This window comes from Rhopalosiphum maidis, chromosome 2 (assembly GCF_003676215.2).
Source record: "Rhopalosiphum maidis isolate BTI-1 chromosome 2, ASM367621v3, whole genome shotgun sequence".
In the NCBI taxonomy this organism is placed as follows: Eukaryota; Metazoa; Arthropoda; class Insecta; order Hemiptera; family Aphididae; genus Rhopalosiphum; species Rhopalosiphum maidis.
Window position 1 is genome coordinate 92,007,129 of NC_040878.1, and position 14,719 is coordinate 92,021,847.

Genomic DNA, 14,719 nt, shown 5'->3' on the forward strand with positions numbered 1-14,719 from the left:
TACTCAAAAGTCTAGTAGACTAAATATATTAGTTATTATTTTTAATTTCATAATTTTTCTGACCAAATTAAAAAATACAGTTATGAAACTTTTATACACTTCAATAATCCCAGTCATATTAATATGAACTATTGTATACTATTGTCAGTGTCAAACTTGAAAAAACGTGACTAATCAAAATTATGCCATTCAAAGAACCTTGTAACTATTATTTTTTTAGTCGATGTTATAGCCTCAGCGATAGGTTAGAAAAACTATCCCAAATTTTGTTTAGAAAAAATATTTAAAATCCTTAACATGTGTAAATAAATAACCGAGCCAATATTTTTATTTGTGTACTTCGAGTTGTCAGACATATAATTTAAACATTTTTAAAATTTCTAAATACTATATTATAACCTAACTAAGAATAATATTTAATATGGATCAACTTTTCAAAATATTATAAAGAATTCGAATATTTGTTCAAAATAAAACCAGAATAAGAATTGTGCATTGTAACGTATTAGGGAAATTAGAATAATCTAATTGAGTAAGAAATAAGACATACCTACTATTTTGGTGACCACAGACACAAAGTAGATAGCTGCCATATTATGCTTGCGAATGCGTAAAATCATCCTCTTCATATTATTACTATACCCGTATACTCATACTAATAATCATTTTACGATTATTAACCTAATAATATTGCTGACAGTCGAATGCACATGAAATTACCTAAAAAATATTCTTTAGAAAACAACGAAAGGCAACGATCATTAATCTCGTAATAAGATTTATTTTCAATAAATTAATCAATTTAACGATGGCAGTATCTAAAGTTTTAAACTAATATTATTGTTTTTTTGATTCACGGTGTTTCTAAACAATATTTTATTTTAAATAGTTATAGGATCCAATTGTAATATGATAAATTATTATTATTAATAATAGTAATAATAAGTCTATTCAATATATTTTTTAAAAAGTCTTTCAAACATAATTTCTATTTACTACGTGGTTGTGGGTATATGAAAATTTTACCATCACAATAGCAAAATGTCTGTTGAATTACTTCAGAAGTTTAAATAATAGTATCGTTTTAGACCAAAACTATTACCAATACGCATAGATTATGTTAGTTATACGTTTGACTTCAATGTCGACAGTATTTTAATAATATTTTACATTTTTATGACCGACAACATTGTTTTTTAATATTAGTTACAGTTTATATTGAATATAATATGTACACATAGATCTTTCAAAAGGATAAATGGTGTTTTTATTGGTATATCAATGGAGTTTTTTCAATCTCAGTAAACTATTTCTTGAAAAATATCATGACTTATGATTCATCCACTATACTTACATACAAAAAATTATTTTCATATATATATAGGGTGATTCTTTTATCATAAAACAATCATTATTTCAAAAAGTATTCATGTTTTTGAAAACATTTGTTTACATAGTTTCAAGTTGTTAAAAAGACGTTTTTATTAAAAAATTATATTTTTAAATATTTTTTTAAGATTTTTACTTTTTTGAATGACAACATAGAGTTTTAATTTCATATTCCAAAGCAGAATAATTATCTGAGTATTTTGATACATAAAAATCAAATTTAGGGCAAGTAGTTTATGAGTTATACGTATTTAAAGTTTAGACAAGCGGAGTGGAGTGGTGAGGCGTTACCTCGCAAAATGTTTGTCCACTACTCCGCTTGTCAAAACTTTAAAGAAGTATAACTCATAAAATACTAGCCCTAAATTCGATTTTTATGTATCAAAATACTCAGACAATTATTCTGCTTAGGAATATGAAATTAAAACTCTATATTGTCATTCAAAAAAGTAAAAAACTTAAAAAAATATTTAAAATATAATTTTTTAATGAAAATGTTGATTTTTTAACAACTTGAAACTATGTAAACAAATGTTTTCAAAAACATGAATACTTTTTGAATTAATGAGTGGTTCGCGATAAAAAAAATCACCCTGTATATATATACAATTTTGAGAAATCAGACAAGTATCTGCTACAACACTTTTTATTTAAATTTAATAATTTTGATAGTAATATTAATGTTGAGAACATTTTTGTAAAAAATATAATTTGTTAGATTAATTTATGCTATTATATAATGCATAATATCATACATAAAATAACCAAAAATTTTTATGTTTTGTACTAGATTTTTGGTTAAGTTAATAATTAATATACTAAGTATAATAACATATTCATCCCAGTAGACCACGCATATTAGTGATTTGTGACCATTAGCAGGTATATAATATGATTATTTATTATTCATACAAAATTATAAAATATATAAGTAAATCCAAATTGAATTTATTTTTTATTTAATAATACAATGTCATAGAAAAAAATTAATAATAACCGTTTCAAGTAATACTTAACAAATATTATTTAATATAATAACGCAATAATTTTAAATACCTTTAACATTATATTAAAAGTTTATTTTATAAATGGAAACTATTTAAAACTCGGTTTCAATGAAACTATTATTTAATTATTCGGGAATAATTCAAATAATAAAATAATAATAGCTGCTGAGTTTGTTTAACAAAAAATAATAGGTAGATTACCAATTTATAAATAATATAAATTCTAATTTACTGTTTTTATAAATGTTGATAAATGTTTTTATGTAAATAATATTCATTATAACAATTTATATAAAATGTATTATTTTTTTTCAAGGACTAATAACTCTTTTCAAACCATTCTAAATTTTTAAATTAATAGTTGGATCGCAAGAATAATAATTTTAAAAGCACTAAACAAAATTTTGAACCATTGAAAGTTTAAACTTACTACCCTATATTTCATAAATGATTTCTGATAATATAAATAAAAACCTAAATATTTTATTCCTTATTCTTCATCAAACAATTTATATAATTTTAGTTTCTATTTTAATTAAAATATAATTCATAATCATCATTATTATTATAGATTTAGTAACTTTTATTTAATTAATTAATATCACAGAGTAATATTGGAATACACTTTAGAAATATATAAAGGTACTATTGTTTCAACTATAATTATAAACACAGTGACTCTCCCCTACCTGTTTTATCCTTGATTCATATGGTATTGTTTGAAAATGTTGATACTTATAAATCAAAATTTAAATACCTAAGTAGTTTTAGAGTTATTAAATTTTAAATAATACATTAAATATTAAGGTACTTCAATAATAATTCCATATAAAATATAAGGTAAATGTAATATAATATAATATAGGTAGTCTAATGTACTTACTACTCAAACAGTTTTATATATTAAAAAAATGTTGATACATAAATTTTAATTACTATATAATTAAAGAATTTACTTATAATTTAAGAATCAATATACTAGACTTATTAAACCTGTAAAAAGTTATATAATTCAAAAAGTACTCGTTCGAATAAAATCTATTATCGATGATGGAGATAAATGATAATAATTCATTGTCAAAAATTATAACGCAATAATTAAATTGTCTGTTTTATGTAGGAATAAATACTATTTCCTAGTCATTTTTAAAACGTCTAATAAATGTATGAAGTTTATTGTTAAGATATGAATATTGACTAGAAATTATTAACAATGGCCGATACTCGTTATAAAAAGTTATTTGAAGGGACTTATTTTTTTTTTTATTAAACTAAATTAAAATATTATTTTCACATAGCAAACAACTATAGCATACATAGTTACATATTTTATTACTAGCATGACAGGTAGGTACACTTATTATACCATTTCATTTTACAATTACATTTTTTAAATCCCTGTGGTCCAATGATAGGGTATTATCTAAATCCACTGCCTTCAGAAGAGTTATTTCTTTTTGAACCTTACAAATTCATAATACGTGTAAATGTATAAAAGTACAAGGTATGAACCAGATGAACCCAGACTCTGTCTTATTTAATATGATAACAATATAAAATTGTCATATAAATGTTTATAAAACTCACAATATACAAAACATAGCTTGCGATAGTTTATACGATGCTTAAATAATATTTATAATAATTATAAAAATTCTTAGTAATCTATATTATAATAAACAAATAAATGAAAAATTATAATCATCAGCTTAAAACTCATGCTATTTAAGAAATTCCCTAATCGCAATATAATTATTTTGTGAATGTCAAAATTACCATTACCTAACATAATCATAACATTTTTATCAAAATTATGTTCTATATATATATATATATAAATACCATAAAATCCAACGGTAAAATTTAACGTTTATTTTCGAAATTTTTGTTTTAATAAACATAGGCACAATTTGAGTTTTTAAAATGAAGGGGCTTTACATGTTTAAATGAAACAGCCCCGTGGGAAGCTTTTTCCACTACACCCCCTGTTAAAATACTAATATCATATTCTCAACCACTTTTCTACATATTAATAATATATACATCTATGACCAAATGAAAATTATTTTTATAAAATAAATAACATCATTTAGGTACTTATTATATAATGTTCTGCGGGTGGTCCGATGTAGATAATATATGAATAATAAATCGTTGTTTAGACTTTAGAAATTAATTTCTTCAAACAGCGATTACTATGTTATATAGATTAGATAATTAATAAAGGATTTAATACTTAAAACACAAATATTTGGAGGGGCTAATTTTAATATTGAAGGGGCTAAGCCTCTCCAATTCTCCCTCAAATTTCACCTATGTTAATAAAGTATAACAAATGACTTATGACAAATAAGTAAGAACTATTTCAGTGACCATATTTAAATTTAAAGTTTGTTTAAAAACAAAAACTGTTCATCAATATTTCATTATATGTATAAGAAGTACAAGTACAAACAAATAACAATTTCAATTGGTAGTTGGTATTTGTTTAGTGTATGTTTTAGTTCGATTTATTTTCATGTTGGGAATTCCTACTTCAACCCATGGGAAATTTCTCAAATTCTAAACAAATTGTAGCTATGTAACTGACGTTTGATTTTATATACTTACATTTTACCTGCCTACTTCACATGTTATACTTATATAACCAAATTTTTTTATTTGTATTTTTTTTAGTATGAATTTTTATTACCTTAGCCAATTATTTAAAACATTTTATTTTTTATTTTATCTAATAAACGGTTAATTGTTTGAATGTATCATACGAAACTCTAATCGCTAATCACATACATAATTATTTATTTGTTCACAAAAAACTACATTGGCATTTTACATACAACAGTATTTAAAATAAATTAATTTAATGTCTATAAAAAGTGTGCAAGTGTGTACCACTCTAGCTGCTAATACAATAGGTATCGAAAAGATCACTGTTAGATACTGATAGATACGTATTAAAATTGAATTCAATTATATGTCATTGTATCCGGAAAACGATTTTGAGCGGAGACCGTATATCAACCTATAATATCCCTAAATATATTATCTATTTTTTATTTAATATTTATATTACTATTCTTAATAATATAGTAGGTTGAAATAATTTTTGTTGAAAATATAAGATTTTAAAATTGTATTGTATGTATAAAATAGATAAAAATAAATTATGTACTTAAAAGTTCTATGTCCCCAAAAATAATGTTTTTGAATTATAACAAAATAATAAATATCATTATTCATAGTTTATTCGTAAATATTTAAACACGTCTAAACTTTAATTTAAAATGTCAAAAAAAAAATTATGATTATATCATGTTTAATTTGATTTTAGTGTTAACAACTTATTACAAATTTAGTACCTATTACATTTTCAAATCCAAGTTATAAAAATTGCACATTTTATACATTTTCAATTACAAAACAATTTACAAATTTTCATGATTTTTTTTTCAAAATTTTAACTTCTATTGTTTATACGAAATAAATTGTACCTACGTATTTTAATTATTTTTAGATATCTAAAAGGACAACTTATTATACATTTATATGTGATCTTTTATTAAGATTTCGAGCTTTTGTCCAAACAAAAAATTTGTATCGACATTTATAAAAACAAAACTAATACAAACCGAAAATGTCTTTAATTTATTATCATGTATTGAAAATGATCGTACAAACGATTTATGATAATTTCAAGTACCTACAGTTATTCTTCTTCAAGTTACACAAAAAAAAAAAAACTCCTGTTGTTATTTACCAGATTCATTTAAACTACCGTCAAAGTTGAAAATTGAAACATTTTGAAGACTACTTATTCTGTACACAGGTCCACCCTCCTCCGAAAAAAAAAAATTTTAAGATCATTATAAAATGAATGCGCACCGCTCAAAATCAAAAAAGAATCTCTATTAAAATTTGTATAATATATCAACAATAAATATTTTTAATCCTATTATTCTACAATATTTATTTGTTATAAAATTGTATTTTATTTTATACAAAATAATTATAAATATTGACATATTCGATTATTTACTGTACTATCTAAAATTATTTAAAGTTTGCAAAAACAAAGTGCAAAAATAAAAGTTTGTAGAAAAAAAAGTCTTATTTTGCTTCTTAACTTCGTTACTTCAGAGTTCAGATTACATTTTAAATAATTATGGCTAGTATAATAACTACTTACTTGATGTTATTGAGTACCTCATTCATAATATTAAATGAAATATATATTTTGTTTTATAGCTCATAGAAAATGTAAATAATATTCAAGATATATTTTTAAATTATTTGCTATGCACTGATTAAGACAAGTAACGAACAATTATTTAATAAAAAATCTAAGAAGAACTACTTTCATACAATTATAATTTGAAAATACATTTAATTTTATTAAAAGAGTAAACTTTTGATGACATATCTTTTTTTTAAATTTAATGTAATAATATGTAACATTTAATACTACACAACTGTTGCTTGACACTCTATTTTATTTATTTTACTGACATTTTTTTTTCATCTGGTTTTTTACTGCAGATTTTTACATCCGTTGATTAATGTGTTTTCCCACTTTTCAATTTAAAAACCATCGTCTTTTTATTTGGATTCTTAAAAAAGAAAAAATAGTCGAGTCAGCATATTTAAACTAAATGGAGTAATAAACGGAAAAAGAGGGGAAAGATTTGACGTAAGAGATATCGATTGTATTAGAGTAAAAATTAATTAAGATGCTTTTGGTGTTTCTGGTTGTGAAAAAGTGATAAAGAAATAAATTCATCTTTAACGTTTGAACAAAAAATATTTTAAATAATTTCATAAGTTACTTATCCATTTGAAATCTATTAAATTATAACTTTTGTATTAATATTAATTTAATGTTAAGTTACAAAATTTATCATAAAATATAAATACAATTTAACTTAAACGAAACAAATGTTATAGTTTATAAATAATATCAAAATCTAAATAATTACATACTTTATGATTCACTTCGTAGGTCAGTATTTAAATAATACTCTTATGGTCTTATTTCAGTTAACTAAAATATTTTAAAGTTTCAAAGTTTTATATTATTATTATAATAAAGATGTATTTATAATATTTAAATTATTTTCAACTTAACATCTTTAATAGGTACTTTAGACACACATTTCAGTTGAATCGTGTGCATCTAGCAAACTATATTTTGTTCAGCCAATAAAAATATGATAACAATAAAATAACTCCAAGCTAATATTAATAATTTTATTATATGCTTATAAATATAATCTACTTATGTTAGATAATATTTGAAATCAATATAATTTAATGTTTCACATCTTACATATATTATGATTCAACGTTATTTTATCAATTGCTAACCAAATTTTATTGCTTATAAAATAAGTTTTTACTATGAAAAATATTAAGAACATTTTCTTAAAACTGTCTTATATACTCCTGGCCCCGAAATCACATATAAACTACTTATATCTGTTTATAAATTATCTCTTATTGGGTTCTTAATTTTTATATTTAAATAATTTATTATTATGTGTATTGTATAATTTCCATTAAAAAAAAAAAATATATTAAATCAAATTTCTACTATTCAGTAATTAACGCTTATTGGGGTATAGATTAGTATTATCTCATTTATCATTTGGATTTAAATAGACTAGTCCCAATTTACACGTAAACTAACACAAAAAAATCGCCTGTTTGGACTCACAACACCGGTTAATTGGGTCAATTAAAGCACATAAATGGATAAATTACAAAAATACAAAAACTTATCCAGACAAGCCTATGAACAGATTTTATGAAGGTAACTGAAGAAGGACAAACTCAATTAATCCTGGATAAATTGGTCTCAAAAAATAATAAGGTAGTATTTTTAATGATTTATCTCTGATTGTAAAATACCTATCATTTAAAATGTAATCAATATTATGAAATACATAATAAATAATAATATTAATATGTGTTTATAAGTACATAGACTATAGTAATTTATCTATTTCACCAATAAATCTTCTTTTTTCACATATTTATCTGTTTATTCTGGGACTTTAAACTGTATTGACTAATTTGATTAATGATCCAAAATAATCTGGTCACAAAATGAATACAATAAGGAGCATTTACTCTACTTAGAACTTTCCACATCAAAGTAAAACAAACATTTGTTCACTCCACTAGATAAATTTACTGTTTTACAGTTGTTATTAATTTATCTATTTCATTATAGTACATTTGACTTAAAGTTACATACAAAATGGATCTTTCAGAGTCAATAAACAATAAACATTCGATAAATTACTATCCATCAACAAAATTATAGGATTATTTAAACTAATCTACTATAAAGTTGTATACGTATTAGAGAAATTCATGCTATTCCATAGAAACTGTTTCAAAAGAACATGCATCAAGGTGTTAATTTTACTTACAGAAAGTTCTCAAATATTTTTTTTAATAGTTGATACCTACCAAAATAGTTTATAACTAAGTTTATAAGCACATTAGGAGTAGTGGCTCATTTAAATGCTCATGTTGATAATTAAGGATAGTAATATAAAGGGTGGAAAACGATAGGCATCGATCATTTCAATAAGGTGTCAAAACCAAGATAAAATCTAAAACTAAATTTTACAATTAATTTATATATATAACGCATATAAGCGTAAATAATATATTCAGGTACCTAATCACTAAATGCTTATTTTAACTTACAATAACTACGTAAGTACATAACATTATTTAAATTTATATCAAATAATATAATGAAATATAAATATTTTAAGCTATTATGTAAGTACTCGCTCAACTTTTAAAAATCAGTTAAATCAAGGTTTAACCACTTTCAACAATAAAATTTAATTATAATATTTCTTACCATACAATTATTCAACTACATGAATTAATCTCGCTAAACTAGGGATATAAAAAGTTTTTTAATAAAAAAAAATTTATTTAAATTTATATTTTACAAAAAAAAAAAAACTAAATTATCAAAAGTAAAATTATAAACAAATCAAATTGTTGAAAATAAATTTCAAAAATCAAAAATTATCTTACCTTTTTTTATATAACGTAAAATTTACTAAAATAATATAGATACTTATTACATACCTATATATTTTTAAATACGTATTATCTTCAAGGACATCGTTATATTTATATTTATCCCTTTATAATAATGTGTAAGATTGTATAAAAAATATATGTTAATATTATATACATTGTATACATATTAATATTACTTATACTTACCTGTATATTATACAAATAAGTATGATAATATGAAATATATTTTCAATAAACAATTATAATAGTACACTAACAATAGTTTTTGTTCTTTTAAAAATTTTTGAAATAACAATAAATTTGTACCCAAATTAGTAATGAAATACTAACAAAAATAAAGCAATACAAATAAACTATTTACATATATATATATATAATGTTAATCCTTGTCATTTTCATCATTTTATCAATTTCCAAGTGATATATTATATATAAGTCAACATTAATGTAACACACACTCAAAATGTTCAAACCAAATCAACACCGCTCTTTTGTTCTGTTCTTAACTATACGTGTTTACGTTGTGCTCTATCCAATTTATTGAGAAGTTATAAACAATTAAGTTTTAGATATGTGTATTAGTGTATCACACATGCTGACAATTTGCAATCAAAATGTCTTCACCTAAGCTATGTTTCTCATGGTGTGTGTTGAAAGCATAATTTGCTTTTTCATATATTATACGTTTTAATATAGGTACCTATTCAAATTCAATCCCTTAAAAATATAGCTATACACATATCATAAAATTATAATAATAAATATATTTGCATAGAATTTAATAATAGGTATGCAATACATATATTATTATATACTTGTGATAACAATGAATGTAGTATCTATATATGTATATTATTTTAGATAGTATTTATTACAATAAATATTAAAAATTGTAAATTCTGTAAACTCTCTGTAAGTTACATGTTTTAATATATTTAATTTACAGCTCTGGCTAGATAATAAAATAATATTATAATTAATATTTAGCTGTAAGAATACAAAATTTCAGTGGGAGATCCAACTGAAATATCTTTGATAAAATAACTAATTTAATCATCATTATTTACGTATATTTTGAAATGCTATATATCTATATAGTAAATATTAAATAACGTATTCAGTAATAACTATTAATTACTATTTTGACGATAAATCATTTTTGAATAGTTTTCAGTTCGATGAACATTACAATATTGTAGTTTTCAATTAACAAATTCTATACGAAAATAACTATAAAAATAATCAAGATAAATACATATGTATATCACAATACTTTAATATTTCTCTCTTTATTCTATTCTATTTTATTATTTTTAATTTTATTAAAATATGTAAAAATTCAAATTCAAGTATCGTAAATTCGTTCCCGGATAATTAAAATATATTGTATTATTAAAATAAATACGTAAAAATTAAAATATTAAAAATCTAATCCGATATAAATTTTATTGTAAGTTTAACTTATAGTTTTACATCTATATATTTGAAAACATATTGTCAGTATTGCAACTGCATTGCGTCAACTGATATTATGATTGACACAATATATAAATATTATACACAATTGATTCTACTACTTATATACATTGAATGTTGAAATTCGTATAAAAAATTAAGTCTACATGTTACATGAAAAACGGTTATATTTTTTTAACTTAGCAATAGTTAATTCATAACACACAAATTAAATATCCGTTTATAAAATCACTTACATAAATTAAATCTTTTATAATTACATTTCTAACAGTTAAAATATTAAAATTCACATAATAAACTTATTAAAATACCTATTTATATTATCATCTTAACCAATTAACCTAGACTTTAATCATACTCGTAAATCGTACCATTTATATTATAAATGTAAATCCTGTTTTAGGATAAATTAAGCCAAATTTAAAGATTATTTTTTAATTACCTGCTTGATAATATATTCAATTTAGTTTTATATTTTTAAGCATTAATAAATTAGATAAAAGTACACATTAAAAAAAAATCTTTTACTTTAAAATCTATTTTCACTCTAACTAAAAGTAAAAATATCCATTTTTAATACCTTCTGATTATTATCACCAACTTTACCTTTTTATCCTATATGATAATATTCAATAATTAAATTTCAACTAGTCTAACTTGAGATCTACCGTATGCTTACAAGATATGAGTTTGGTTAAAAAATATACCTATTTACACAACTTTATTGAAACTACTATTAAGATAACATTATGTACATTTAAATAAAGATCTTATAGTATTAATTTAATTTAATAAGTACTAATAAAAGTTTAGTCACACATTAACAGAGAGGAATTTTATCTTTGTTTAACCACAACTATTTTCATTTGTTGTGGTCGTTAACGTCTTACGTTGAGATCGAATGAAATTATATTTTTGTGAATTATTTTTGTTTTTATATGATTTATTTATTTATATATTTTTTGTTATGGGTAAAACTTTTAGAAATTTATACAGACATCATATGATACATAACAAATTTATATTTATCTATGCAATTAAAAAAAAAAAAAATTTAAGCGATAATAACAATATAAGAACTTTTACAAAAGTAAAATAGGATGTTGTGAACTTACAGAACTATTGAGAAGTACCGAAAAATAAATTCTGATGGAGGTTAAGATTTCGATAAATGGCATATTTCAGTGACGATACGTCAATAGTAACAGGTAGATCAAACATTATAGTAGAGCCCTTTGTTTTATAGACTTTATAAATAAGTTGTTTATTTTTTTTTTTTTTTTACATACATTTATATTGATCAAACACATTAATCTTTATGATAAAATATTTATTTTTCATTCTAATAAATGTATTCTACTGGTTCAATAATTTATATCTATCGTATATTTGTGACATATCTATTAAAAATATATCTATGTATATCATATTATTATTTATTAAATTACTATTTGTTGTATTTATATTTAGTTTTATAGTTTATAAATACTCTTCATTATTTAAATTGTATGTATAGATATAGGTAACAGAATATGAATAAATTATTATTTTTTATAGTTTAAAATATATACATTTTATCTCTAAAAGCTCGTGTTTTTTTGTTTTGTTACATTGCGACATACCACTTAAATTTCTGGAAAATTAAATCAGAATATAACGATATTTAATTCCTCTAATAACTAGTCCCGTAGCTTTTATGCTTAAAATCCCACAGAAGTATGTACAATATATAAAAAAAAAATTTTTCAAAAAAAGGACTGCATACCGCCCATAGATATTTTACTAGGTATTTCACTGTAATGTAAATTAATTTCACATATCATGTGAATGGAATGTAAAATTATAAATTAAAATAGGTTAACAAAATCATTTATTTAATTGTTTAAATTATTAAATTACTAAATTTTAAACATAATACCTAAAAATTAAATTTACATATTTTCATACACATGTATCCTGCGTCAAAATATTTCTAAGCTCTAAGCTTTTACATTTATTTTTCAAAATATAATACTTTTGTTTATCGAGTTTTCAATAATAATAAATAAAAATAATATTCAATTTTCAATCAAATTTTAATATAAAAAATAGGAATATCCAATCAAACATTGTTTTTAGGGATGACATTTTTTCAAGTAATGAACTAAAAAGAGTCTCTGGGGTCGATTTAAATTTTTCGTCTTATCGTGCAATCTCGACAAGCGGACATCAAGAGGCGCTGCGTATATATATATATATATATTATATACTGTTAGGATTATACACAAAAAAAATACCCTTAATGTGAGAAAAAAAACATAAACTAATAAATTACAAACCTAATTCGAAAATAATAACGAAATCAGTTTGAAAATCATAATTTATTAAAAAAAAAAAAAAAAAACGTAAGTATTTTGATTTTTTTTACTATAATATTGTATTTTTAAATTGTTTTAAGCTACATGCCGTGGGTTGAGTAAAAAAAAAAGAAAAAAATCACGCGTAATATATTATACTATTATAGGTAAGCATCAACAGTAAAACGATTCTCAGTGGGACTGTAAATCTGTAACGGCCACGGAAGTTTTTTTAAAAACCATATTATGGTCTATAGATGATCAACATAATAATAATAGTGAAATGGCAATAAACAGTTGTTCAAAAACCAGTGCTTAAATTGTGAAAGTTTGCTAAAAAAAATATTTTAATATAGAAATGTATTTTATGTAATTATTGTATTGGTGTCTATTAAAAAAATAAGACATATTTTAAATCTTCTGGCACGTTACCTTTTTTTTAATACACTTTTTTTAATTTTATCACTAGTGTATAGCTCATCACGAAACGACACGAACGACGTGGTTTATATTTTATATTCGTTGGTTTGCATTGTATATCAATTCGAATTGATAAATCAACCTTTTTAGTCGCTGCAGTGCGTATTGTAAGATAATTTAGATTTCGGGCACACTGGCGCAAAAATCATACACTTTGCTATCCTTCGCAAAACTGACGTTTGAATTAGCTGCGCCGCGAAACAGATGATACAGTTTACACGCAGTAGATTTCTAACAGACGTCAGACAATAGTTGCGCGTTACAGATACAATAACTTAGAAAATGCGTTTAATAAAATACATGGCATTATAGAGACGACACGACGACAGTGCATGAGATAATAACACTTTATACTTGTAAAAAATCATTTCGAGTTAAAGTTTTAAAGTTTAAAACCGTCGTATTACAGCGCACAGTACGATTTTTCTTTAACTCGTATTTAAAAAAAAAAAAAAAAAAAATATTTTATCGTATACGAATTACTTCTATAATAACTATTATTGTATTACTTAGACCGCAAGACATTTTTTGGACCTTTTAGTAAGCATGTTTTTTTTTTTCCGTTTTTTCAAAATTCGTCCACTGCGGCCAACCGCGACACGCGTCACGAACGACGTGAATCGCCAATTTTTATATTCCGTACCTACATATATAGGTAAAAGCCAAACTACGGCACTCACCCGGCGCCAAACGAACGTGTTGCGTGAACGTATAAGCTGCAATTTGGCGGCGGCGAAACATTCGTATAACGGACCGCCTGCCACCACGCCAGCACGGTGACGGCCACGTGCGCACACAGTGCCCGTGCGAATACGGACCACGGCGTGTTATCGTAAGGTGAATTCGAAAATCGGAACGTTAATTTTTGTATTAACGTCGTGGACGCTCGAAAACGGAACGGACCGGCGGCAGCGCGATATCGTGCACAGTGGTGTGCGTGAAATTATTGTTATGTCGTCGGGG

At 23.3% G+C, this 14,719-nt stretch overlaps 1 protein-coding gene across 1 annotated transcript in view; it reads right to left on the bottom strand.

The window, feature by feature from the left end:
- LOC113552678 overlaps positions 1 to 14,517 on the bottom strand; it is a 43,455-nt gene extending 28,938 nt beyond the window's left edge. The window contains exon 1 of the mRNA XM_026955522.1: positions 14,437 to 14,517. The gene's annotated coding sequence lies outside the window, so the exon portion shown is untranslated. The remainder of the gene's footprint in view (positions 1 to 14,436) is intronic.
- Positions 14,518 to 14,719: the final 202 nt, after the last annotated feature.